The sequence below is a fragment of the Mobula birostris genome, unplaced genomic scaffold (assembly GCF_030028105.1).
Source record: "Mobula birostris isolate sMobBir1 unplaced genomic scaffold, sMobBir1.hap1 scaffold_1060, whole genome shotgun sequence".
Lineage (NCBI taxonomy): Eukaryota > Metazoa > Chordata > Chondrichthyes > Myliobatiformes > Myliobatidae > Mobula > Mobula birostris.
Window position 1 is genome coordinate 79,457 of NW_027274101.1, and position 27,636 is coordinate 107,092.

The 27,636-nt window shown below is 54.6% G+C and overlaps 1 long non-coding RNA gene across 2 annotated transcripts in view; it reads right to left on the reverse strand.

Moving 5' to 3' along the window:
- Positions 1-3,395: 3,395 nt before the first annotated feature.
- LOC140192289 (uncharacterized) overlaps positions 3,396-27,636 on the reverse strand; it is a 48,324-nt gene continuing 24,083 nt past the window's right edge. The window contains exons 3-5 of one of the 2 annotated variants that reach the window (XR_011884195.1): positions 16,338-16,369; positions 4,905-4,947; positions 3,396-3,535 (exon numbers count right to left, since the gene is read on the reverse strand). This is a non-coding gene — a long non-coding RNA (uncharacterized lncRNA). Of the gene's footprint in view, positions 3,536-4,904; positions 4,951-16,337; positions 16,370-27,636 lie in introns of both variants that reach the window. The other variant, XR_011884194.1, reaches the window with a different exon arrangement.

Below are 27,636 nucleotides of genomic sequence, written 5' to 3' on the forward strand. Positions count from 1 at the left end.
AGAGTGCGGTTTCACACAGACCCTGTCCTGTCACTGAGAGGGTGGGGGAGACACAGACTCCATCCCATCATTGTGTGTGTGTGTGAGAGAGTGTGGTTTCACACAGACCCTGTCCTGTCACTGAGAGGGTGGGGGAGACACAGACTCCATCCCATCATTGTGTGTGTGTGTGAGAGAGAGTGCGGTTTCACACAGACCCCGTCCTGTCACTGAGAGGGTGGGGGAGACACAGACTCCATCCCACCATTGTGTGTGTGTGTGAGAGAGTGCGGTTTCACACAGACCCCGTCCTGTCACTGAGAGGGTGGGGGAGACACAGACTCCATCCCACCATTGTGTGTGTGTGTGAGAGAGTGCGGTTTCACACAGACCCCGTCCTGTCACTGAGAGGGTGGGGGAGACACAGACTCCATCCCACCATTGTGTGTGTGTGTGTGAGAGAGTGCGGTTTCACACAGACCCCGTCCTGTCACTGAGAGGGTGGGGGAGACACAGACTCCATCCCACCATTGTGTGTGTGTGTGAGAGAGTGCGGTTTCACACAGACCCCGTCCTGTCACTGAGAGGGTGGGGGAGACACAGACTCCATCCCACCATTGTGTGTGTGTGTGTGAGAGAGTGCGGTTTCACACAGACCCCGTCCTGTCACTGAGAGGGTGGGGGAGACACAGACTCCATCCCACCATTGTGTGTGTGTGTGTGAGAGAGTGCGGTTTCACACAGACCCCGTCCTGTCACTGAGAGGGTGGGGGAGACACAGACTCCATCCCACCATTGTGTGTGTGTGTGTGAGAGAGTGTGGTTTCACACAGACCCCGTCCTGTCACTGAGAGGGTGGGGGAGACACAGACTCCATCCCACCATTGTGTGTGTGTGTGTGAGAGAGTGTGGTTTCACACAGACCCCGTCCTGTCACTGAGAGGGTGGGGGAGACACAGACTCCATCCCATCATTGTGTGTGTGTGTGAGAGAGTGTGGTTTCACACAGACCCTGTCCTGTCACTGAGAGGGTGGGGGGAGACACAGACTCCATCCCACCATTGTGTGTGTGTGTGTGAGAGAGTGTGGTTTCACACAGACCCCGTCCTGTCACTGAGAGGGTGGGGGAGACACAGACTCCATCCCATCATTGTGTGTGTGTGTGAGAGAGTGTGGTTTCACACAGACCCCGTCCTGTCACTGAGAGGGTGGGGGAGACACAGACTCCATCCCATCATTGTGTGTGTGTGTGTGAGAGAGTGTGGTTTCACACAGACCCTGTCCTGTCACTGAGAGGGTGGGGGAGACACAGACTCCATCCCATCATTGTGTGTGTGTGTGTGTGAGAGAGTGTGGTTTCACACAGACCCTGTCCTGTCACTGAGAGGGTGGGGGAGACACAGACTCCATCCCATCATTGTGTGTGTGTGTGAGAGAGAGTGCGGTTTCACACAGACCCTGTCCTGTCACTGAGAGGGTGGGGGAGACACAGACTCCATCCCATCATTGTGTGTGTGTGTGTGTGAGAGAGTGCGGTTTCACACAGACCCCGTCCTGTCACTGAGAGGGTGGGGGAGACACAGACTCCATCCCACCATTGTGTGTGTGTGTGTGAGAGAGTGCGGTTTCACACAGACCCCGTCCTGTCACTGAGAGGGTGGGGGAGACACAGACTCCATCCCACCATTGTGTGTGTGTGTGTGAGAGAGTGCGGTTTCACACAGACCCTGTCCTGTCACTGAGAGGGTGGGGGGAGACACAGACTCCATCCCACCATTGTGTGTGTGTGTGTGAGAGAGTGCGGTTTCACACAGACCCTGTCCTGTCACTGAGAGGGTGGGGGAGACACAGACTCCATCCCATCATTGTGTGTGTGTGTGAGAGAGTGTGGTTTCACACAGACCCTGTCCTGTCACTGAGAGGGTGGGGGAGACACAGACTCCATCCCATCATTGTGTGTGTGTGTGAGAGAGAGTGCGGTTTCACACAGACCCCGTCCTGTCACTGAGAGGGTGGGGGAGACACAGACTCCATCCCACCATTGTGTGTGTGTGTGAGAGAGTGCGGTTTCACACAGACCCCGTCCTGTCACTGAGAGGGTGGGGGAGACACAGACTCCATCCCACCATTGTGTGTGTGTGTGTGAGAGAGTGCGGTTTCACACAGACCCCGTCCTGTCACTGAGAGGGTGGGGGAGACACAGACTCCATCCCACCATTGTGTGTGTGTGTGTGAGAGAGTGTGGTTTCACACAGACCCCGTCCTGTCACTGAGAGGGTGGGGGAGACACAGACTCCATCCCATCATTGTGTGTGTGTGTGAGAGAGTGTGGTTTCACACAGACCCTGTCCTGTCACTGAGAGGGTGGGGGAGACACAGACTCCATCCCACCATTGTGTGTGTGTGTGTGAGAGAGTGTGGTTTCACACAGACCCCGTCCTGTCACTGAGAGGGTGGGGGAGACACAGACTCCATCCCATCATTGTGTGTGTGTGAGAGAGAGAGTGTGGTTTCACACAGACCCCGTCCTGTCACTGAGAGGGTGGGGGAGACACAGACTTCATCCCATCATTGTGTGTGTGTGTGTGTGTGAGAGAGTGCGGTTTCACACAGACCCCGTCCTGTCACTGAGAGGGTGGGGGAGACACAGACTCCATCCCACCATTGTGTGTGTGTGTGAGAGAGTGGTTTCACACAGACCCTGTCCTGTCACTGAGAGGGTGGGGGAGACACAGACTCCATCCCATCATTGTGTGTGTGTGTGTGAGAGAGTGTGGTTTCACACAGACCCCGTCCTGTCACTGAGAGGGTGGGGGAGACACAGACTCCATCCCACCATTGTGTGTGTGTGTGTGAGAGAGTGCGGTTTCACACAGACCCCGTCCTGTCACTGAGAGGGTGGGGGAGACACAGACTCCATCCCACCATTGTGTGTGTGTGTGAGAGAGTGGTTTCACACAGACCCTGTCCTGTCACTGAGAGGGTGGGGGAGACACAGACTCCATCCCATCATTGTGTGTGTGTGTGTGAGAGAGTGCGGTTTCACACAGACCCCGTCCTGTCACTGAGAGGGTGGGGGAGACACAGACTCCATCCCACCATTGTGTGTGTGTGTGAGAGAGTGTGCGGTTTCACACAGACCCCGTCCTGTCACTGAGAGGGTGGGGGAGACACAGACTCCATCCCACCATTGTGTGTGTGTGTGAGAGAGAGTGCGGTTTCACACAGACCCCGTCCTGTCACTGAGAGGGTGGGGGAGACACAGACTCCATCCCACCATTGTGTGTGTGTGTGAGAGAGAGTGTGGTTTCACACAGACCCCGTCCTGTCACTGTGTTGGTAACCGAACCCTCCCCACCCCGATCGCGGAGACCCTGGGTGAATGAACTCCCGACAACAGGGTTATTCAAGTCGACTTTATTGGAGCGGCAGTTGTCCAGCGGCCTGGTTAGCCCGAGGGTCTCCGCTTGCGGGAGCCGATGCAGGAGCCCAGCAGGACGGCCAGAGCCATCTTCAGCAAGTCGCGCAGCTCACTGCCCCTCGGCCTTTGGCTGCCCTGCCCTCGGGAGGAAGGGAGGCGGCAGCGTTAGTCCCGCGTCATTGAGCACGTGGTCCGGGCAGGTGACGTCGGGACCCAGAACGCGGCTTCGCGCACGTGGTCCGTGTCCGGGCGGGTGACGGGACCCAGAACGCGGCTTCGCGCACGTCGTCTGGGTGGGTGACGTCGGGACCCAGAACGCGGCTTCGCGCACGTGGTCCGTGTCCGGGCGGGTGACGGGACCCAGAACGCGGCTTCGCGCACGTGGTCCGTGTCCGGGTGGGTGACGTCGGGACCCAGAACGCGGCTTCGCGCACGTGGTCCGTGTCCGGCCGGGTGACGGGACCCAGAACGCGGCTTCGCGCACGTCGTCTGGGTGGGTGACGTCGGGACCCAGAACGCGGCTTCGCGCACGTCGTCCGGGCCGCCCCCCGCCCCCCGGAACTCCGGAGTGCCGCCTGAGGGAGTGGTGGAGGGGAATAGGTGCGCACCGGTGAAGCTCACAGGAATGTGCACTGTGAGAGGGCTTTGAGTGCGGGAGGGGCTGCGGGTGACGGGTATTCCTTGGGGGGAGGGGGATGTGTCGCGTGAAAGGCTGTGGGAGGGGGCGATTAACCGAGGGAGGAGCTGGGATTTGTTGAGGTAGGGAGCTGTGGAGGGGAGGGGTGATTGACCGAGGGAGGGTCTATGGGGAGGGGGGAGATTGGGTGGGGAAGGGTGATTTGTTGAGTGGTGGGCTGTGGGAAGAGGTGATCAGTGGGGTGATTGACCGAGGGAGGGTCTATGGGGAGGGGGGAGATTGGGTGGGGAAGGGTGATTTGTTGAGTGGTGGGCTGTGGGAAGAGGTGATCAGTGGGGTGATTGACCGAGGGAGGGTCTATGGGGAGGGGGGAGATTGGGTGGGGAAGGGTGATTTGTTGAGTGGTGGGCTGTGGGAAGAAGTGATCAGTGGGGTGATTGACCGAGGGAGGGTCTATGGGGAGGGGGGAGATTGGGTGGGGAAGGGTGATTTGTTGAGTGGTGGGCTGTGGGAAGAAGTGATCAGTGGGATGATTGACCGAGGGAGGGTCTATGGAGAGGGGGGAGATTGGGTGGGGAAGGGTGATTTGTTGAGCGAGGAGGTGATCGGTGGGAGTGTGTGTGGGGATTTGGCCAGTTGACTATTTCAGCAAAGATGGAGGGGAGTGTGGGTGTGGATTCTGATGGGGTGTGGGGGTTTGGTGAAGGGAGGGGCAGTTGACTACTTCATGGAAGATGGAGGGGGTGTGTATGGCAAGTGGAGACGGCATCAGGCAGGGAGGAAGATTGGGTAAAGCAGGTTCAAGGAGCACCGGACAAGACCACCCCAACCTAATGACAGCCCCCCTGCCCTCCGACCATTAATTACCTCCTTGTTTCTTGTCTTCTCCTTTCTTGGACTCCTTCGCAACCTGCTGAGAGAGGGACGTGAGCTGGGTCGGACTATCAGTAAACAACATGCCGGACGGACTGAATGCCCACCTCCGTGGCGGCCACCCAAGAGTTTATTTTATTTATTGAATAGGCCCTTCAAGCCACACTGCACAGAAACCCCTGATCTGACCATAGCCTTATAACGGGCCAATTTACTTACCAGCCAATGTTTTTGGACTGTAGGAGGAAACCTGAGTACCCGGAGGAAACCCACACAGTCAGGGAGAGGTCGTACAAACTCCTTACAGGCAGTGGCAGGAATCGAACCCAGGTCTCCGGTACTGTAAACTGATGTGCTAACCATCATGCTACCGTGCCAGTGACCACAGACTGCGGTGATCTGTTGCTGGAATCCAGAGCAACAGACCACCCCTGAAGAAACTCGGGGGTCCAAGCAGCGCCTGTGGGAGGGGAGAGGAACTGTCGAGGCTCTGAATCCCACCATGTCCGCTATTCCACACGTGCCGCTTGACCTGCGGAATCCCTCCAGTGGATAGGATGCTACCCCCTCTAGAACTGCAGCCATCTCCCATCACATCCACACCCGTCCCACTTAGACAGACCCATCCAATTTCCCCAAATCTTTTTATGTTGGGAGCCTTTGAAGACACTGCCTTGGTCAGACACAGAGTGAAGCTCCCTCCACACCGTCCCATCACACACTCCCGGGGTCAGACACAGAGTGAAACTCCCTCCACACCGTCCCATCACACACTCCTGGGGTCAGAAACGGAGTGAAGCTCCCTCCACACCGTCCCATCACACACTCCCGGGGTCAGACACAGAGTGAAACTCCCTCCACACTGTCCCATCACACACTCCCAGGGTCAGACACAGAGTGAAGCTCCCTCCATAGCATCCCATCACACACTCCCGTGGTCAGACACAGAGTGAAACTCCCACCACACTGTCCCATCACACACTCCCGGGGTCAGACACAGAGTGAAGCTCCCTCCACACCGTCCCATCACACACTCCCGGGGTCAGACACAGAGTGAAGCTCCCTCCACACCGTCCCATCACACACTCCCGGGGTCAGACACAGTGTGTTGCTGTTTTAACAGCTGGGACAAATCGGGGAAAACTGCTTTATAAAGTTTGTAAGATAGCTTGGAAGTATGGACAATCTCCTGAATATCTGAGTGAGTGAGTGAGTGGTTTAGTGTGGAAGCACTGTGTTTGTTGGTTGCCACTAACTGGCTGCTGACAACTTTCCAGAAAGCCATATTGCTCTGAGAGAAGGGAAAGACACACTGTGATTCCCCCACTAATAGCACCTGTTCCTCCTGCCTTGTATTTCTTGGTCAAAGTGGTTTAGATGTCTTGGTCTTTTGTAGCCTGGAAATTGACTTTGAGACCGACCGAGCCACGCCAAAAAGTTCTGAGCACCTTCCGACTGCCCCAGCCACGGAAGGTTCATCTTCTACCTTGCTGGGTGCAAGAGAGCTCACGTGCACCCTGGTGCCTCATACTGAGAAGCTGGCTTGCTTTAAATATCACTGGGAGACTGAGGGAAGAGCGCGGGTGGATAGGGTAACGGAAGCGGAGGGTGCTGCTGGATCAGTGGTTCCTGAACCTAAAAGCTCTTCTCTCCCAATAGGAGAGAGAGTGTAGATGTTGGGGTGTTATCAGAGGCGGCGAGAATTGCAGTGGGTGATGCTGAACTCCCAGATGCAGCCTCAAGCCCTGTGGTGGATGGGGTGTGTGTACGGCAATATATTGGTGAACACGGCATTGTCCCTGGTCTGATAACTGATATGGCCCTGGAGCTGTCCACCCTGGCCTTATTAGTCAGTGTCTCCTTAAGAGGCAGGTACACTTGGGATTTGGAGATGTCAGAGTCCACATTGGGTCTGGCTCCTGAGGTGAGGGATATACTCACCATGTCGACCCCATCAACAGGGAATTCCTGGGGGTGATCCCTTCATTGTTACTGGGGGTAGGGCAGAGGCAAATGTGAAGCCAGCAGGTTCCCCGCTGCGCAGTGTGGTTTACACGGGGTGGAAGATTGGGACTTGGTGTAATGATGGGGTGGAGGAGGACTCATTTGTTAGACTTCCTCACACCTCCCATGATACCCATCAAGGAGATCAAATAATGCACTCTCACCTCTAAGGGTGCAAAGCATTGGCCAAAGGGTGGTCACCTTGTTGCCCCAACTTTCCAGCTGTAAGTCATAAAAGTCCATGATATATCGTTCCTGGCCATGCGCCAGCATGGTGTACCGCTGCACTTCATCAACGTGTCAGCCCTGAGGCATGGGGTGTTGCAGACACACCTATTCCATCAGCTGTCCACTCTCTGCAGTCCATCGACCCTGGGGACTGCGTCATCCTCGGGAGATTTCAACTGGACCCTCGAGGTGGAGGGCCAGTCTGATCTCCAGCGAGAACCAGCTAGTGGGCTCCTTCGACTTGGTGGACACCTGCCAGAATCTTCATCCTGACTCTCGCACCTTCTTGAGAAGGTATAGAGTGGGAGGTTCCTGCTTAAACTGCCTCTACATTCCTCAGGGGTACATCTCCTGTGTGTCAGTGTCCTGCAGGCAGCTGGTGTCATGCTCAGACCAGCACCTTGTGTGGATGGAGTTCGCTCTGTAGGATCTGGGCCCCAGCACTTTAGCAATCAGCTGCTGGAAAACAGCCGATTCTGGGTCACCTGGAGGGAGAGACGGACGGGAGGATTTCTCTTCCCTGCGGCTATGGTGGGGCTCACACCTGATTTCCATATCAGGAGTCCACTAGGGGGTCAATGAAGAGCCAAAGCTCTGAGATTGAACGGCTTGAAAGAGAGTTGCCTGACAGACTCCTATGTGACTACTGGGGACCAACAGTGCTGGCGGAAAAACCAGGAGGAGGAGGATGTGCTGAGAAATCTGCAGCTTCAGTGGTCCTGAGGCGCATATGTGAAGTCACAGATCCAAACTGCAGGATTTGGACCATGGCTCACCCTTCTATTCGTTGGAGAAGTGGTGGGGAGTCCAAAAGAAAGTAGTGGAGATATTAGCTGTTGATGGTTCCTCCATCATGGATCCTGATGGAATCCACAAAGAAGACCACAGGTCCTTGTTCCTGTCAGACCCATCAAGTGCGGACACATACAATGAGGATTTGCCGATGGTCGTGCAGCGGCTGGATGCACCCTGACCTGGGCTGACCTGTCCATAACCCTTCAACAACTTCAGAGGGGCAAGTGCTCTAGCAAGTCATACCGTTCTTCAGGCTTTCTAGGATGCCCTGGACAATGACTAGGAGAAAGCCTAGCAACCGGGGAGATGCACCTTTCATGCCAGAGAGCTGTTGTGGTCCTGTTGCCCAAGAGAATGTCAGACTGTTAAAGAACTGGTCTGGTCTGTCTCTAGTGCATGATCTTTTGGGCAATGCTCAACTATCTTGGTTCAGTGTTGGGGCAGGTAATCCATCCCGATGAATCCTACATGGTCCTAGACTTCTCCATTCAGGAGCATGTCCATGTAGTCCAGGACTGGATCTACCTGCTCCAGGAGACTGGATCTCCAGCAATGTTTCTCCCTCTTGACCAGGAGAAGGCGTTTGACTGGGTAGACCAGTTTCCTGGTGGGCACGCTGCAGGCATTTGGGCTCAGACCGCACTTTTTAGCCTGAGTTCGGCTCTCATACTCTGCCGCAGGGTGCCTCATCGAAGTCAATGGATTGTTGAGGGCACCCGCTCCCCTTCGAAGAGGAGGAAATCAGGGATGCCCTTGTCCGCACTGTTGTATATCATCTTCATCAAACCATTCCTGTATCTTCTACGGAGCAGGCTGACAGGTCTGGTGCTGTGTGAGCCAGACGTGGACGTGCTCCTGGTGGTGGCAGATCCCAGTGTCCTGTGATGAATCTACAGGTGCCAGGAGGTTTTCCTGGTAGGCAGGATCAACTGGGTGAAATGTTCTGGATTCTTAATGAGTCCCTGCTAGGGGGAGACGGGACCTTCTGAATATCTCCTCTACCAGGGAGTCTACCCCGAGCCCTTCTTGACAGAGCTGGCAGGATCTAGAGACTAAGATCATGGCCTGCCTGGGACGCTGGTTAGGGCACTCTCCAAGCGAGACAGGGTGGTGGTCGTCAGCCAACAGGTGTCCTCTGTGTTCTGGTCACCTTGACCCCCCACGCTACTTTCACCACAAAGACATCACTGACTGCTGCTGGAGGAAGGTGTCTGCGTGTGGCGGTCTCTCTCTCGATGCTGTCAGAGGAAGGTGTCTGCGTGTGGTGGTCTCTCGATGCTGTCAGAGGAAGGTGTCTGCATGTGGCGGTCTCTCGATGCTGTCAGAAGAAGGTGTCTGCGTGTGGCGGTCTCTCGATGCTGTCAGAGGATGGTGTCTGCGTGTGGCGGTCTCTCGATGCTGTCAGAGGATGGTGTCTGCGTGTGGTGGTCTCTCTCGATGCTGTCAGAGGAAGGTGTCTGCGTGTGACGGTCTCTCTCGATGCTGCTGGAGGAAGGTGTCTGCGTGCGGCGGTCTCTCGATGCTGTCAGAGGATGGTGTCTGCGTGTGGCAGTCTCTCTCGATGCTGTCAGAGGAAGGTGTCTGCGTGTGGTGGTCTCTCGATGCTGTCAGAGGAAGGTGTCTGCATGTGGCGGTCTCTCGATGCTGTCAGAAGAAGGTGTCTGCGTGTGGCGGTCTCTCGATGCTGTCAGAGGATGGTGTCTGCGTGTGGCGGTCTCTCGATGCTGTCAGAGGATGGTGTCTGCGTGTGGCGGTCTCTCTCGATGCTGTCAGAGGAAGGTGTCTGCGTGTGACGGTCTCTCTCGATGCTGCTGGAGGAAGGTGTCTGCGTGTGGCGGTCTCTCTCGATGCTGTCAGAGGATGGTGTCTGCGTGTGGCGGTCTCTCTCGATGCTGTCAGAGGATGGTGTCTGCGTGTGGCGGTCTCTCTCGATGCTGTCAGAGGATGGTGTCTGCGTGTGGCGGTCTCTCTCGATGCTGTCAGAGGAAGGTGTCTGCGTGTGACGGTCTCTCTCGATGCTGCTGGAGGAAGGTGTCTGCGTGTGATGGTCTCTCTCTCTCGATGCTGCTGGAGGAAGGTGTCTGCGTGTGGTGGTCTCTCGATGCTGTCAGAGGATGGTGCAGGATTTCTGGGACTTGGGCAAGGTTTAATCAACGCAGTTCGTGGATTGGACTGTAGTTCACGTTATGAGGTGTTTCTGGTTTCTGGTCACTTTTTTGTTGCTCTTTTGGGTGATTTTTGATCGGGGCGACCTGCAGGTAACATAACACCGAGCTAGATTGAACTAGACTGAATGTGCCTGGACTCTTTCGATTTTCTCTTTTTATATTCTGTGTTTTTTCACCCATTCTTTTGCCGTTTATGTGATTTGTTTTATTTTGCGCGTCGGGGTGGGGGGGAGAGGTTTGATGTTTTTCCTTGAACGACTTCCAAGGTATTTTCTTTGTTCTGTGGCTGTCTGTGGGGAAGGTGGATCTCAGGGTCGTATTCTGTCGTAATAAATGTTTTCCAAAATGCAGAGGAAGATAGTGGGCGACGGACAACACTAGGTGTCTGCAGTGGTCCCGAGTCTGATTGGAGAGGGCGAGCAGTTGTCGGGGTGTATCCGTGCACAGTCGGCAGCTCTTTGCCTCAGGACCCTGCAGAGATCCCTGCACTCCCAGATGGCATGCGTTGGCGACGCAACCTTACCTGGAGGGGCTACTGTCCTCGCAAAGAGAAGTGGCCACCCCCAGTGGGCATCAGCTGGGCAGCTCTGCAGATACAACCCGGCTTCTATCAGGGTTGCCTCCGGCTGGTGGAGGGTGGTGTCCTGGCTGAGGGAGTGGCCCACCCCTGCCCTGCCTCGTCAGGTGTGTGGGGTGATTCCAGCCGAAACCCACCTCCGCTCAGTGGAGATGCTCTTCAGACGTAGGACGAGGAATCTTACCCGGGTGGCGGTCCCTTGAAGCTTGAGCCATCTCTCTTTGACACTTACAGACCCTTTCAGGCCCTGCCCTGGACACAATGATCAAGTAGGCCTGTAAATCATGAACCATCTTGGCTCCGTGTTGGGACAAGGGATCCATCCCGACCAATCCTACTCAGTGCTGGGCTGGTCCATTCAGGACAATGTCCATCTAGTCCCAGACCTGGGTCCACCTGCTCCAGGAGACTGGGTCCCCAGCAGTACTTCTCTCTCTCTTGACCAGGAGAAGGCATTGGACCCATTAGACCACTGTTTCCTGGTGGGCACTCTGCAGGCATTTGTAGCCCTGATTTGGCTCTTGTACTCTATCGCAGAGTGCCTAGTCAAGGTCAGTTGATTGTTGACGGAGCCAATTCCCTTTCGACGAAGAGTATGTCAGGGGTGCCCCCTGTCCACCATCTGTGTAGAGCCAATGTTGTGTCTTCAGAAGAGGTTGACTGATTTGGTTCTGCGTGAACCAGACATGGAGTTTGTCGTCTTGGCCTAGGCTGATGGCATGCTTCTGACGGTGACAGATCGTGGTGACCTGCGGAGGATGCGCGAGTGCCAGGAGGTTTCCTCGGTCGTGTCCTCCCCTATGGTTACCTGGGTGAAATGTTCTGGACTCTTAGTTGGTCAGCAGCAAGTGGACTCCTTTCCGGAGGAGGTGAGGCCTTTTGAGTGGAGGTCCTTTACCTGGGAGTCTACCTGAATCCTTCTGGGGAGACAGTTGAAAGGATGAGATGGGGTGGGTGTGGAGAGGATGTTTCCTATGGTGGGGGTATCCAAAACTAGAGGGCACAGCCTCAAAATTGAGGGGCAACCCTTTAAAACAGAGGTAAGAAGGAATTTTTTTGGCTAGAGAGCAGTGAATCTGCGGAACGCTCTGCCACAGACTGTGGTGGAGGCCAGGTCCGTGCGTATGTTTAAGGCAGAAGTTGATGGTTTCCTGATCGGTCAGGGCATCAAAGGATATGGCGAGAAGGTGGGTGTATGCGGTCGAGTGGGATCCAGGATCCGCCATGATGGAGCAGACTCGATGGGCTGAATGGCCTAATTCTGCTCCTATGTCATACGGTCTGGCTGGCAAACTTGCAGGACCTGAGGATGAGAGTCGTGGCCTGGCTGGGGCGCTGGTCAGGCCTTCTCAGGGTACTTTCCTATCGAGGCAGGGTGGTGATCAAAGCCAGCTGGTGGCCTCCATGTTGTGGGAGCAGATGGTCACCCAGGCCCTGCCCAGCACCATTGCTGCAAGGACGCAGACAGAGGGAGCTGGTGGATTTCTGGGGTAACAGGAAGCACCAGGTCTCTGGGGCGGTCTTAAATGGACAATGGCAGACCGTTGCTGGTGTGTTGGCAGCTCTCTGCCTCAGGACCCCACAGAGGGTCCTGCATGCCAAGCGCCCTCCCGGTTGGCATGTACTTTCTCCGGAGGGGCTCTGGCGGGCATCAGCTGTGCTGCTTTGTGGAGGCTGCATAGAGCAGTGCTCCACAACGAGTCTCTCGGTTTGTATACGGATCTCCCAGCCTCCTGTCGCCTCTGTGGGCTGGAAGAGATCATGAACCATAGTGCATGGAGTGTGCAAGGCTGCAGCCCCGCTTCGTATATCTGAGGAGGCTGCATTTTAGCGCCACCCTCTTCATATTTGGTCATCCTGTAAGGACAGGGGCGGGGAGAGAGGAGGGTGAAGAGCTGACTTGCTCCTGAGGCTGGCAAAGATATCCGCGGGTCCTGCAGACGGGCAGCAGAGGGTTCTGACTGGCAGTGTTTTGGGGGTACGTAGTGGCCGGTTAGCTATCGAAAAAAACACGCAGTACCCACGAACATGAAAAGTTTTCAGTATTGTTGGGCACCACAGGGATTAAATACCAACCTTTATGAGAATGGGAATGTATTAATTTAATGTACATGGCTTAAAATTTGTCTGCTCTTTTGTAATGTTGACCGTACAATAGTGCAGTGGTTTCAATCTGTAATAGGTATAAAAAAAACTGAATCTCCCTCCACACTGTCCCATCACACACTCCCGGGGTCAGACACAGAGTGAAGCTCCCTCCACACTGTCCCATCACACACTCCCGGGGTCAGACACAGAGAGAAGCTCCCTCCACACCGTCCCATCACACACTCCCGGGGTCAGACACAGAGTGAAACTCCCTCCACACTGTCCCATCACACACTCCCGGGGTCAGACACAGAGAGAAGCTCCCTCCACACTGTCCCATCACACACTCCCGGGGTCAGACACAGAGTGAAACTCCCTCCATACTGTCCCATCACACACTCCCGGGGTCAGAGTGAATCACCCTCCGCACCGTCCCGTCACACACTCCCGGGGTCAGACACAGAGTGAAACTCCCTCCACACTGTCCCATCACACACTCCCGGGGTCAGACACAGAGTGAAGCTCCCTCCGCACCGTCCCATCACACACTCCCGGGGTCAGACACAGAGTGAAGCTGCCTCCACACCGTCCCATCACACACTCCTGGGGTCAGACACACAGTGAAGCTCCCTCCACACCGTCCCATCACACACTCCCGGGGTCAGACACAGAGTGAAGCTGCCTCCACACCGTCCCATCACACACTCCTGGGGTCAGACACACAGTGAAGCTCCCTCCACACCGTCCCATCACACACTCCCAGGGTCAGACACAGAGTGAAACTCCCTCCACACCGTCACATCACACACTCCCAGGGTCAGACACAGAGTGAAGCTCCCTCCACACCGTCCCATCACACACTCCCAGGGTCAGACACAGAGTGAAGCTCCCTCCACACCGTCACATCACACACCCCCGGGGTCAGTCACACAGTGAAGCTCCCTCCACACCGTCCCATCACACACTCCCGGGGTCAGACACAGAGTGAAGCTCCCTCCACACCGTCCCATCACACACTCCTGGGGTCAGACACACAGTGAAGCTCCCTCCACACCGTCCCATCACACACTCCCGGGGTCAGACACAGAGTGAAACTCCCTCCACACAGTCCCATCACACACTCCCAGGGTCAGACACAGAGTGAAGCTCCCTCCACACCGTCCCATCACACACTCACAGGGTCAGACACAGAGTGAAGCTCCCTCCACACCGTCACATCACACACTCCCGGGGTCAGACACAGAGTGAAGCTCCCTCCACACCGTCCCATCGCACACTCCCGGGGTCAGACACAGAGCGAAGCTCCCTCCACACCGTCCCATCACACACTCCCGGGGTCAGACACAGAGTGAAGCTCCCTCCACACCGTCACATCACACACTCCCGGGGTCAGACACAGAGTGAAGCTCCCTCCACACCGTCACATCACACACTCCCGGGGTCAGACACAGACTGAATCTCCCTCCACACCGTCCCATCACACACTCCCGGAGTCAGACACAGACTGAATCTCCCTCCACACCGTCCCATCACACACTCCCGGGGTCAGACACAGACTGAATCTCCCTCCACACCGTCCCATCACACACTCCCGGGGTCAGACACAGAGTGAATCTCCCTCCACACCGTCCCATCACACACTCCCGGGGTCAGACACAGACTGAAGCTCCCTCCACACCGTCCCATCACACACTCCCGGGGTCAGACACAGAGTGAAGCTCCCTCCACACCGTCCCATCACACACTCCCGGGGTCAGACACAGAGTGAAACTCCCTCCACACCGTCCCATCACACACTCCCGGGGTCAGACACAGACTGAATCTCCCTCCACACCGTCCCATCACACACTCCCGGGGTCAGACACAGACTGAATCTCCCTCCACACCGTCCCATCACACACTCCCGGGGTCAGACACAGAGTGAAACTCCCTCCACACTGTCCCATCACACACTCCCGGGGTCAGACACAGACTGAATCTCCCTCCACACCGTCCCATCACACACTCCCGGGGTCAGACACAGAGTGAAACTCCCTCCACACTGTCCCATCACACACTCCCGGGGTCAGACACAGACTGAAGCTCCCTCCACACCGTCCCATCACACACTCCCGGGGTCAGACACAGAGTGAAGCTGCCTCCACACCGTCCCATCACACACTCCTGGGGTCAGACACACAGTGAAGCTGCCTCCACACCGTCCCATCACACACTCCTGGGGTCAGACACACAGTGAAGCTCCCTCCACACCGTCCCATCACACACTCCCAGGGTCAGACACAGAGTGAAACTCCCTCCACACCGTCACATCACACACTCCCAGGGTCAGACACAGAGTGAAGCTCCCTCCACACTGTCCCATCACACACTCCCAGGGTCAGACACAGAGTGAAGCTCCCTCCACACCGTCACATCACACACTCCCGGGGTCAGACACAGAGTGAAGCTCCCTCCACACCGTCCCATCGCACACTCCCGGGGTCAGACACAGAGTGAAGCTCCCTCCACACCGTCCCATCGCACACTCCCGGGGTCAGACACAGAGTGAAGCTCCCTCCACACCGTCCCATCGCACACTCCCGGGGTCAGACACAGAGTGAAGCTCCCTCCACACCGTCACATCACACACTCCCGGGGTCAGACACAGAGTGAAGCTCCCTCCACACCGTCCCATCACACAGTCCCGGGGTCAGACACAGAGTGAAGCTCCCTCCACACCGTCCCATCACATACTCCCGGGGTCAGACACAGAGTGAAACTCCCTCCACACCGTCCCATCACACACTCCCGGGGTCAGACACAGAGTGAAGCTCCCTCCACACCGTCCCATCACACACTCCCGGGGTCAGACACAGAGTGAAGCTCCCTCCACACCGTCCCATCACACACTCCCGGGATCAGACACAGAGTGAGGCTCCCTCCACACTGTCCCATCACACACTCCCGGGGTCAGACACAGAGTGAGGCTCCCTCCACACTGTCCCATCACACACTCCCGGGGTCAGACACAGAGTGAAACTCCCTCCACACCGTCACATCACACACTCCCGGGGTCAGACACAGAGTGAAGCTCCCTCCACACCGTCCCATCACACAGTCCCGGGGTCAGACACAGAGTGAAGCTCCCTCCACACCGTCCCATCACATACTCCCGGGGTCAGACACAGAGTGAAACTCCCTCCACACCGTCCCATCACACACTCCCGGGGTCAGACACAGAGTGAAGCTCCCTCCACACCGTCCCATCACACACTCCCGGGGTCAGACACAGAGTGAAGCTCCCTCCACACCGTCCCATCACACACTCCCGGGATCAGACACAGAGTGAGGCTCCCTCCACACTGTCCCATCACACACTCCCGGGGTCAGACACAGAGTGAGGCTCCCTCCACACTGTCCCATCACACACTCCCGGGGTCAGACACAGAATGAATCTCCCTCCACCCCATCCCACTATTCTGCCCTTGAACGCTGCTACACTGAGTCCTCTTTCTGTGACCCAGAACAGCACTTTCCCACACACAGGACGTCCCTGGAGAATGTCAGAGTTTCTGACTCACCACTTACCTTAGTGGATGACTTCTTGTCAGACTTGCTGCCTGTAAGGGACAGACAGACAGAGTTATCGATGGCCTGGATGCAGACCCCTGTGTGCTCACCGTGAACAGGAGCAGATGGAGGCCATTCAGCTTCACCTGCCTGCCCTGCTGGTGAGCATATTCCTGTCTGATCTTTCCCTCAGTCCCACGGTGGCTCAACGGTAGAAACACTACCCCTCAGTACGGGCCGGAGGGGTGTCGAGGAGGGGGTCACGGAGACTGGGAGGGGGTGTAGGATTCAGTGAGCCGGTCACAGACAAGGAGGGATGTACGGGAGGAGAGGCTCACAGGGACGGAAGGGTGCAGGAGAGGGAGGTTTTCACAGATAAGGGGAAAGGTATAGGGGAGGGAGGGGGTCAGAGATACAGAGGGGTGTAGGGATTGGTGTGGGGCTCACAGAGACAAGGAAGAGTATAGGGGAGGGAAAGAGTCACAGAGAAAGGGAGGGGTGTGGGTGTCAGTAGGGAATGGGATGCTGCAGGGGAGGGAGGGGGTCATGGAGACGGGGATAGGGGTTGGTAGGTGTGGAGGGGAGAGAGGTTCTCACAGATAAGGAGAGGGTGGGGGCTCACAGATGGGGAAAGGTGTAGGGGAGGGAGGGAGTACTGAGACGGGGTTGTATAGTGGTTAGTGGGGGAGTCATAGAGTTTGGGGGAGGGAGGTGATCGCAGCTACGGTCATGGAGACAGGGATGATGAGGGAGAGAGGGGGCCACAGAGATGGGGAGGGGAAAAGGGGGTCACGGGGAGAGGTATATTGGAAGGAGGGGGTCATGGAGAGAGAGGGCATCACATAGGTGGAGTGTGGTGTAGGGGAGGAAGGGGGTTCATGTAGATAGGGTAAGGATCACAGAGTGGGAGGACATCACAGAGACAGGGACGGAGGGGGGTCACACAGACAGGGACGGAGGGGGGTCACAGACATGGCGAGCAGTGTAGGGGCTGAAGGATGTCACAGCATCGGGGAGGGGCAGAATGTTAAAAGAGGCATTCCGTCTCTTTCCCACCGTTGAAAACTCCTTTCTCACCACACACACCCAGCCCCTTACCTTTCGCCCCCGGCATTCTCAGCTCTCTGTGTCCCAACGCTGCTCTTCTCTCTCTGTCTCTGCATTAGCATTCGGCCGCTGGGAGCTGGCCCGGAATTTATGTCCTCTCCACCGAGGACAGGGGAAGGCTCTGGAAGGGAGAGATCCCCAGCGTGCTGTCCAGGCCTCACAAAGCCTTTGGTGTGTCAGCACTGTCTCTGTGTCCTGGTCAGCAGCGAGGTGCTGACAACCAGCCCTTTGTTCATTAAACCCAGGGTCAGCGCTCTTCCCTCACCAGGCAGCCGAAGGGGAGGGGCGGGGGTAGTTGTTTGATGGCTGTCCATTCCAATGTTCGCAGGGGTTACTGTTCTGTCCTTATGCCCCTCCCCATCTCCATAGCCCCTCCTTCCCCTTCACCCCTCCCCCTCCCCCATCTCCATCCGCCATCCCCATCCACCCCTGACTCTCCCCTTCCTGTCACTGTGACTTCCCCCTCTCCCTAACCCCACCTCCCCGACCCCACTCCCCCCCATCTCCCCGACCACCCCCTACCTCCCCATCTCCCCGACCACCCCCTACCTCCCCATCTCCCCGACCACCCCCTACCTCCCCATCTCCCCGACCACCCCCACCTCCCCGACCCCCCCATCTCCCTCAGACCCCCCTCTCCCTGACCCCCCTCTCCCTGACCCCCCCGTCACTGTGACTTCCCCCTCTCCCTAACCCCACCTCCCCGACCCCCCATCTCCCTCAGACCCCCCTCTCCCTGACCCCCCATCACTGTGACTTCCCCCTCTCCCTAACCCCACCTCCCTGACCCCCCTCCCCATCTCCCCAACCACCCCCTCCCCATCTCCCCGACCACCCCCCACCTCCCCGACCCCGCCATCTCCCTCAGACCCCCCGTTCCTCTGACCCCACTCTCCCTGACCCCCCCTCCCTGTCACTGTGACTTCCCCCTCTCCTCCTGTCCCTGACCCCCCTCCCCATCTCCCCAACCCCGCCTCTCCCCGACCCCCCAACTCTCTCAGACCCCCATCCCTCTGACCCTCCCCTCCCTGACACCCCCCCTCCCTGTCACTGTGACTTCCCCCTCTCCCCCCTCCCTGACCGCCTCCCTGTCACTGACTTCCTCCTCTCCCCGATCCCCCCTCTCCCCGACCCCCCTCCCCATCTCCCCGACCACCCCCACCTCCCCGACCCCCCCATCTCCCTCAGACCCCCCATCCCTCTGACCCCCCTCTCCCTGTCACTGTGACTTCCCCCTCTCCTCCCGTCCCTGACCCCCCTCCCCATCTCCCCAACCCCGCCTCTCCCCGACCCCCCAACTCCCTCAGACCCCCCTCCCTCTGACCCTCCCCTCCCTGACACCCCCCCTCCCTGTCACTGTGACTTCCCCCTCTCCCTGACACCCCCCCCTCCCTGTCACTGTGACTTCCCCCTCTCCCTGACCGCCTCCCTGTCACTGACTTCCTCCTCTCCCCGACCCCCCTCCCCATGTCCCCGACCACCCCCTCCCCATCTCCCCGACCACCCCCCACCTCCCTGACCCCCCCATCTCCCTCAGACCCCCGTCCCTCTCCCTCAGACCCCCGTCCCTCTGACCCTCCCCTCCCTGACACCTCCCTCTCCCTGTCACTGTGACTTCCCCCTCTCTCCCAGTCACTGTGACTTCCCACTCTCCTCCTGTCCCTGACCCCCCTCTCCCCATCTCCCCAACCCCGCCTCTCCCCAACCCCTCAACTCCCTCTGACCCCCATCCCTCTGACCCTCCTCTCCCTGACCCCTCTCTCCCTGTCACTGTGACTTCCCCCTCTCCCTGACCCCCTCCCTGTCACTGACTTCCCCCTCTCCCCCTCTCCCTGACCCCTCTCCCTGTCACTGACTTCCTCCTCTCCCTGACCCCCCCGACCCACCCATCTCCCTGACCCCCCTCTCCCCGACACCCCCTCTCTCCCTGTCACTGTGACTTCCCCCTCTCCCCCTCTCCCTGACCCCCCCTCCCTGACCCCCCCTCTCTCCCTGCCACTGTGACTTCCTCCTCTCCCTGACCCTCCCATCTCCCTGGATTCTGCCACTCCCCCACACACCGGAGAGAAATTGACTCGGCCAGTTAACCCACCTGCCCTGCATGTTGTTGGGGCCTGGGAGGAAACCAGCACGTTCATGGGTGGGACGTACGGACTCCACTCACAGACAGCTGTGGAGGTTGGGATCAAACCCAGGTCACCAGTGTGGGAGCGGGTCTGCGTGCCTCAGAGACGGTGTCTGTCTCCGCCTGCGTACCTCTGTCGGTGGCTGCCTGTGTCTCTGTGCTCAGCACAGTCTGTGCAGGTGCCTGTCGGTATGTGAGACAGTGTGTCTGTGTACAGTCATAGAAAAGTACAGCACAGAAACAGGCCTTTCGGCCCATCTAGTCCATGCCAAACTATTTAAACTGCCTCCTCCCATCGACCTGCGCAGGGATCACAGCCCTCCACAACCCTCCCATCCGTGTACCTATCCAAACCTCTTCAACATTGAAATCGAGCTCACGTGCTCCACTTGCACTGGTAGCTCATCCCACGCTCTCCCCACTCTTTGTGAAGAAGTTTCCCCTCTTGTTCTCCTTCAACTTTTCACCTTTCACCCTTAACCCACAACCTCTAGTTGACCTCAGTGGAAAAAGCCTGCTTGCATTTACCCTCATAATTTTGCATACCTCTATCAAATCTCACCTCAGTCTTCAAAATTCTATAGAAAACAGTCCTAACCTAATCAATCTTTCCTGCAGTCCCAGCAACATCCTTGTAAATTTTCTCTGTACTCTTTCAGCCTTGGTTCCTTCGGCTGTTGTAGCCGGGAGTGGTAATGGTGATAAGCACCCACTACTATTAAATGCTCCCAATGCTGTGCACCTCAAATGGCCTCTGACAACCAAGTCCAGCTCCTGGCCTTCACGTGTGGCTTAGCTACCGAGCCCAGCAGAACCATTTCTAATGACAGGAGAAGGGGCAACAGCAGGTTACTGGCGTCTTGAAACCAGTCGCTTCGGGCCGATGGGGCTCTTCAGCCCCGGTTGGCAGCTCATCGAGGAGAAGGAAAACTCTGATCTCAAACCTCCGCTGCTCTGCGGCTGTACCCACTCACGGGGAAGGCTTCGGGAGTGAACCCCGAGGGAAACATCCAGAGCTGGAGTCCCTACAGCAGTCCTGCGCTGACCGGCAACTCCTGCGATGCTGTATCGGGTTCTGTTCCTTTGGGTTCATCAGTTGTGAGGAGAGGGGAAGCTTGCTACACGGGCAACAGCTTGCTCTCCATATTGTACAGCCCTGGCTTGCGTATTCTCAACAGCTAGGACACAACATCAGTGGTCGAACCTGACCGATGCAGGCCTCAGACTTTCAACCGTACTTACCTCTTTCCAGTAGGTAGGTGACCAAAACTGCACACAATACTCACCAAGTTAGGCCTCACCAATGTCTTAAACAACTTCAACATAACATCCCATACTTTCATTTCTGAAGGCCAATGTGCCAAAAGCTTTCTTTACAACCCTATCTACATGTGATGCCATTTTCAATGAATTATGGGCCTGTATTCCCACACTCCTCACTACCCTACCACTCACCGTGCAAGGCCTACCCTGGCTGGTCCTCCCAAAGTGCAACACCTCCCACTAGTCTGCATTAAATTCCACTCTGATATTTTTCAGCCCATTTTTCCAATTGTTCCAGATCCCACTGCAATCTTTAACAGTCTTCCTCACTGTCATCCACAAATTTGCTGATCCAGTTAACCACATTATCATCCAGACCATTGACATAGATGACCAACAACAAAGGCCCAGCAGCAATCCCTGTGGCACACCACCAGTCACAGGCCTCCAGTCAGAGAGGCCACCAGCTACTACCACTCTCTGACTTCTCCCACAAAGCCAAAGTCTAATCCGATTTACTACCTCACCCTGAATGCTGGCGACTGAACCTTCTTGACCAACATCCCACGTGGGACCTTGTCAAATACCTTGCTGAGGTCCATGTGGACAACATCCACTGCCTTGCCTTCATCAACTTTCCTGGTATCTTACTCAAAAAATCGATAAGATTGGTTAGACAGGACCAAGCAGAAAGCCATGCTACCTATCCCTAGTCAGTCCATGTCCATCCAAATGCTGATATATTTGGTCCCTTAGGTTACCTCTAATAACTTTCCCACTATGGATGACAGGCTCACCGGCCTATAATTTCCTGGTTTATTTTTGCAGCCTTTCTTAAACAGTGGATCCTCCAATCATCTGGTACTTCACCTGTCGCTAAGGATGATTTAAATATCGCTGCTAGGCCCCGGCAGTTTCTGCACTTGTCTCCCACAGGGTCCGAGGGAACATCCTGTGGGAGACAGTGTGATTCAATATGTGCTCGTGTGTGTCTGTGAATCACTGCGTAACACTTTCAAATGCGCGTGTGTGTGTGTTATAGTGTGTTATCAGTCAGTGTACTCTGTCAGAGTACATGTATATGTGATTGTGTCTGTGTGTGCACGAGTCTGTGTCAGGTATGACTGTTTTGTGTGTGTGTTTGTGTATCAGTGGGTCAGTTTGTGAGCGAGTGGGTCAGTATGTGTTTGTGTGTATTGGTGGGTCAGTTTGTGTGTAAGTGGGTCAGTTTGTGTACCTCTGTGTGTTTGTGTGTATTGTTGGGTCAGTTTGTGTGTGTGTGTGTATATCGGTGGGTCAGTTTGTGTGTGTGTGTATTGGTGGGTCGGTGTGTGTATCTCTGTGTGTTTGTGTATCGGTGGGTCAGTTTGTGTGTGAGTGGGTCGGTGTGTGTATCTGTGTATGTGTTTGTGTATCGGTGGGTCAGTTTGTGTGTGAGTGGGTCGGTGTGTGTATCTGTGTATGTGTTTGTGTATCGGGTCAGTTTGTGTGTGAGTGGGTCGGTGTGTGTATCTGTGTATGTGTTTGTGTATCGGTGGGTCAGTTTGTGTGCGAGTGGGTCAGTATGTGTATCTGCATGTGTGTTAAGTATTTAATATTTCAGTAATATTGAGTATCACGGCTTTGACCAGCGGCCAGTCCGGACACTGGAAGTTTTGAGAAGGGGGAACCAATCAGATCAACTGCCCGAGGATAAAAGGCGGCAGTCGCTACAGCAATAAAGGGCTTTGACCAGCCACCATTCGGCGGTTATGATTGATTAGCAAAAGCAAATTACAGGAAGGCAGGGGCAAACGCAGCGGCCGTCTTCTGAGTGGACAGAGTCAGAGTGGTGATCGTCAGGCTTTAGCTCTTCGAGGCTTCAGTCAGAGAAAGAAAAGAAATGCTCTTGGTTAAGTTTTTTTTCCCCTTTCCCTTCTTTGTATCTGCTCAGCTGGGACAGTAGAGATGCCAGGCGGGATAGTGGAATGCTGCTCCTTGTGGGATGTGGGAAGGCAGGGAGACCTCCAGTGTCCCTGACCACGACAACTGCGAGAAGTGCATCCCGCTGCAGCTTCCGACAGTCCGTGTTAAGGAGCTGGAACTGGATGAACTCGGGATCATTTGGGAGGCTGACGGGGTGATAGGTAGGACGTATAGAGAGGTAGTAACACCCAAGGTGCAGGGCACAGGAAACTGAGTGACAGTCCGGAAGGGGAAAGGCATTAAGGAGTCAGTGCAGAGTACCCCTGTGGCCATCCCCTCAACGACAGGGTTGAATACTGTCGGGGGTGATGGCCTAACAGAGGGAAATCAGAGTGGTCGGGTCTCTGGCACAGAGTCTGCCTCTGTGACTCGGAAGGGAAGGGGGGGTGGGAGAGGAGGTGCACTGTGGTGATGGGGGATTTATTATTTAGGGAAATGGACAGGTGGCTCTGTGGGTGAAAATGAGATTCCCGGATGGTATGTTGCTTCCGGGGTGCCAGAGTCCGGGATACCTCCGATCAAATCCCCACCGTTCTAATGTGGGAGGGTGAGTGGCCAGAAGTCGTGACCCATATAGGTACCAATGATGTGGGCAGGACAAGGGACGAGGTTCTGCACAGGGAGTTAGGTACCAAGTTAAAGGCCAGGACCTCCAGGGTTGTGATCTCAGGATTGCTCTCCGTGCCACGTGCTAGTGAGGCCAGAACTAGGAAGATAATACAGTTTAATACATGGCTAAGGAGTTGGTGTAGGAGGGGGGACTTAAGATTTTTGAATCATTGGGCTCTCTTCCAGGAAAGGCGGGACCTGTTCAGAAGGGGCTGTTTGCACCTGAAATGGAGGGGGACTCGTACCCCAGCAGGAAGGTTTGTTAATGGTGGGTTTAAACTAGAGTTGAAGGCAGGTGAGAACAGCCTGTGGAGAGGTTGCGGAGGCAGATGCTGGTACAAAATTCAGACAAAGTTAGGACTCAGAAGTCTGAGCATGGAGTGAGTGGTGTCCCGAGCTGCCTATACTTCAATGCAAGAAGTTTCGCAGGAAAGGCGGGTGATAGTGCCGAAGATGAGGGAGCTGGTTTACAAACCGAGGCAATGTGTAGGGAGGAGAGGCTGTTGATGGGGTAAAATTCCAGTCAACAGGGTGAGTTGCAGTGTAAAAAGCAAATGAAATCGAAAAGGGTGAATATGGGACTGAAGGTGTTACGTTTGAATGGGCACAGCATACGGAATAAGGTAGATGAACTTGTAGCACAGTTACAGATTGGCAGGTATGATGTTGTAGGCATCACGGAATCATGCTGAAAGATTATATCTGGGAGCTTGCTGTCCAAGGATACACGTTGTATCAAAAGGACAGGCAGGAAGGCAGAGGGGGCGGTGTTGCTCTGTTGGTAAAAAGTGAAATCAAATCATTAGAAAGAAGCTGTTGAATCAATGTGGAGGGAGCTAAGGAAATACAAGAGTAAAAAGACCTTGGTAGTAGTTGTATACAGACCCCCAAACAATAATAAGGATGTGGTCTACACATTACAATGGGAGATAGAAAATGCATGCCAAAAGGGCAATGTTATAATATGCATGGGGGACTTCAATATGCAGGTAGTTCGGGAAAATCAGACTGGTGCTGGATTACAGGAGGTGCAATTTCTAGATTGCCTGCAAGATGGCTTTTCAGAGCAGCTGGTGGTTGAGCCCACTACACGATCAGCTATTCTGGAATGGGTGTTGTGTAATGAACCTGAATTGATCAGAGAGCTCGAAGTAAAAGACCCCTTAGGGGTGAGTAATCATAATATGATTGAATTCAGTCTTAAATTTGAGAAGGAGAAGCTAAAGTCAGATATATCAGCATGACATTGGAGAAAAGGGAACTACAGAGGCATGAGAGAGGAGTTGGCCAGAATTGATCAGAAAAGAACACTGGCAGGGATGATGGCAGAGCAGCAATGGGTGGAATTTCTGGAAGCAATATGGAAGGCACAGGGAGAAGTTTCTGAAAGGAAAGATGATAGAACCGTGGCTAACAAGAGAAGTCAAAGCCAACTGTGACGCCAAACCAAGCTATCGGACGATTGATGCTAATAAGAGAGACAATGGAGAAACATTCAAAACGCTAATAAGAGAGGAGAGAGGGATTAACGGAAAAGAAACACAATTCAGAATATTGACAGACCGGTTGCTTTGAACCTGAACTGTTTGAAGTTTGATGGACAAATGATACCCCAGCAGAGGGATAAAAAGAGCAGGTTTGCTAAGGCACGTGATACCACGAGACAACAAGACCCTGGAAAGAGCAGTGTGCCCCCACAAGTGGTGGGAGTTTGGAGGTCTGGTTTGCGGGAACCAGCCATAGGCTCACAGGGTGTAAAGGTACGATCGGTGGGAACCTGGTTTGTGTGTCTGCCCTTGCCTGGGTTCTGGGTTCACCGTGGAAGAATGATTCTATCCAGAATGGAGGGGTCACAGTCGGTGACCACAGCGGGATAGAAGACATCAAAAAGGGTCCGCCCGAAAACCGACTGCGAAGACATCAAAGGTCTGTCTGAACCAAATTGCATCCCCCCCCACCCCCTCCCTCCCCCCCTCTCTCTCTCTCTCTCTCTCTCTCTCTCTCTCTCTCTCTCTCTCTCTCTTTTCTTCCCCCCCTCAACGGTACAACAGTGATTACTGCGAACTGCACTAAGCTGAACTGAACTCTGCGTCACTTGAGACTGATCATTTTACCCCTAGACTGCGATAGAGCTTGATTGATCCTATTACCCTAGTTCCATGTATAGGTGTGTATTATCATTACTAACCTGTTACATTTATATCCTTACGATTAGAGTACTGTATTATTTGTTTCTTTAATAAAACTTTATTATTTCCTAGTAATCCAGACTCCAATGCGTGTTCCATTTCTGCTGGTTTGGCAACCCAGTTACAGGGTACGTAACACAACATAAAACCTAGAGAAGCCGTGGGTCCATGGTGCAGAAGGGAAAGAGAGAGAAGAAGGGAGCAGTAGTGATAAGGGACTCGATAGTGAGGGGAACAGATTCTGTGGGCATGAACGGGACACCCAGATCGTATGTTGCCTCCCAGGTGCCAGGATCAGGGATGTCTCAGATCGTGACTACAACATTTTGGAGAGGGAGGGGGAACAGCCAGATGTCTCGGTACATATTAGTACCAATGACATAGGAAGGAAAAGCAATGAGGTCCTGAAAAGAGAATTTAGAGAGCTAGGTAGAAAGCTGAGAAGCAGGACATCCAGGGTAGTAATTTCTGGATTGCTGCCTGTACCATGCACCAGTGAGGGTAGAAAGGTAGAAACAGGAGGATTTGGCAGATAAATGTGTGGCTGAGAAGCTGGTGCAGGGGGCAGGGGTTCAGGTTCTTGGATAATTGGGATCTGTCCTGGGGGGAGGTATGACCTGTTCAAAAGTGACAGGTTGCACCTGAACCCAAAGGGGACCAATATCCTTGCGGGCAGGTTTGTTAGAGCTGTTGGGGAGGGTTTAAACTAGCTTGGCGGTGGGTGGGAACTGGAGTTAAGGTACTCAGGTTAGGACAGATGATAAAAAGGTAAAGGTAGCGTGCAGTCAGACTGTCAGGAAGAGCAGGCAGGTGATGGGACGTAGTTGCAGCCAGCAGGCTGAGTATCAGATCATTAGGGATGCAGAATCAGAAAGGACAGCAAATACAGTACTCAAGGTGTTGTATCTAAATGCACAGAGTAAAAGAAATAAGGTGGATGATCTTGTTGCACTATTACAGATTGTCAGGTATGATGTTGTGGTCATCACTGCATTGTGACTGAAGGGTAGTTGTTGTTGGGAGTTGAATGTCCAAGGTTACATGTTGTATGGGAGGGATAGGAAGGTAGGCAGAGGGGGTGGTGTGGCTTTACTGGTAAAGAATGGCATCAAATCAGTAGAAAGATGTGACATAGAATCAGAAGATGTTGAATATTTGTGGGTTGTGTTAAGAAACTACAGGGGTAAAAGGACATTGATGGCAGTTATATACAGGCCTCCCAACAGTGATTGGGAGGTGGGCCACAGGTTACAACAGGAAATAGAAAGGGCGAGTCACAAGGGCAATGTTATGGTAGTCATGGGAGATTTTAACATGCAGGTCGATTGGGAAAATCAGGTTGGTAATGGATCTCAAGAGAGTGAGTTTGTTGAATGCCTAAGAGATAGCTTTTTGGAGCAGTTTATCATTGAGCTTACTAGGGGATCAGCTATACTGGACTGGGTGTTATGTAATGAACTGGAGGTGATGAGGGAGCTTAAGGTAAAAGAACCCTTAGGAGGCAGTGATCACAATATGATTGTGTTCAACTTGAAATTTGATAGGAATGCTGACACAGCAGTATTTCAGTGGAGTAAGGGAAATTACAGTGGTATGAGAGAGGAGTTGGCCAAAGTAAATTGGAAGCAGTTGCTGGCAGGGATGACAGCAGGGCAGCAATGGCACGAGTTTCTGGGAAAAATAAGGAAGTTGCAGGACATGTTGTATTCCAGAAATGAAGAAATACTCAAATGGTAAAATAGTACAACTGTGGCTGACAAGGGGAGTCAAAGCTATTGTAAAAGCTAAAGAAAGGGCATACAACAAAGCAAAAATTAGTGGGAAGATGGAGGATTGGGAAGTTTTTAAAACCCTACAGAGAGCAACTACAAAAAAACAGAAGGGAAAAGATGAAATATGAAAGCAAGCTAGCAAAAGTGGATAGTAAAAGTTTTTTCAAGTATGTTAAAAATAAAAGAGAAATGAGAGTGGATATAGGCCCTCTAGAAAATGAGGCAGGAGGAATAGTAACGGGGGACAAGGAGTATTTTGCGTCAGTCTTCACTGTGGAAGACACCAA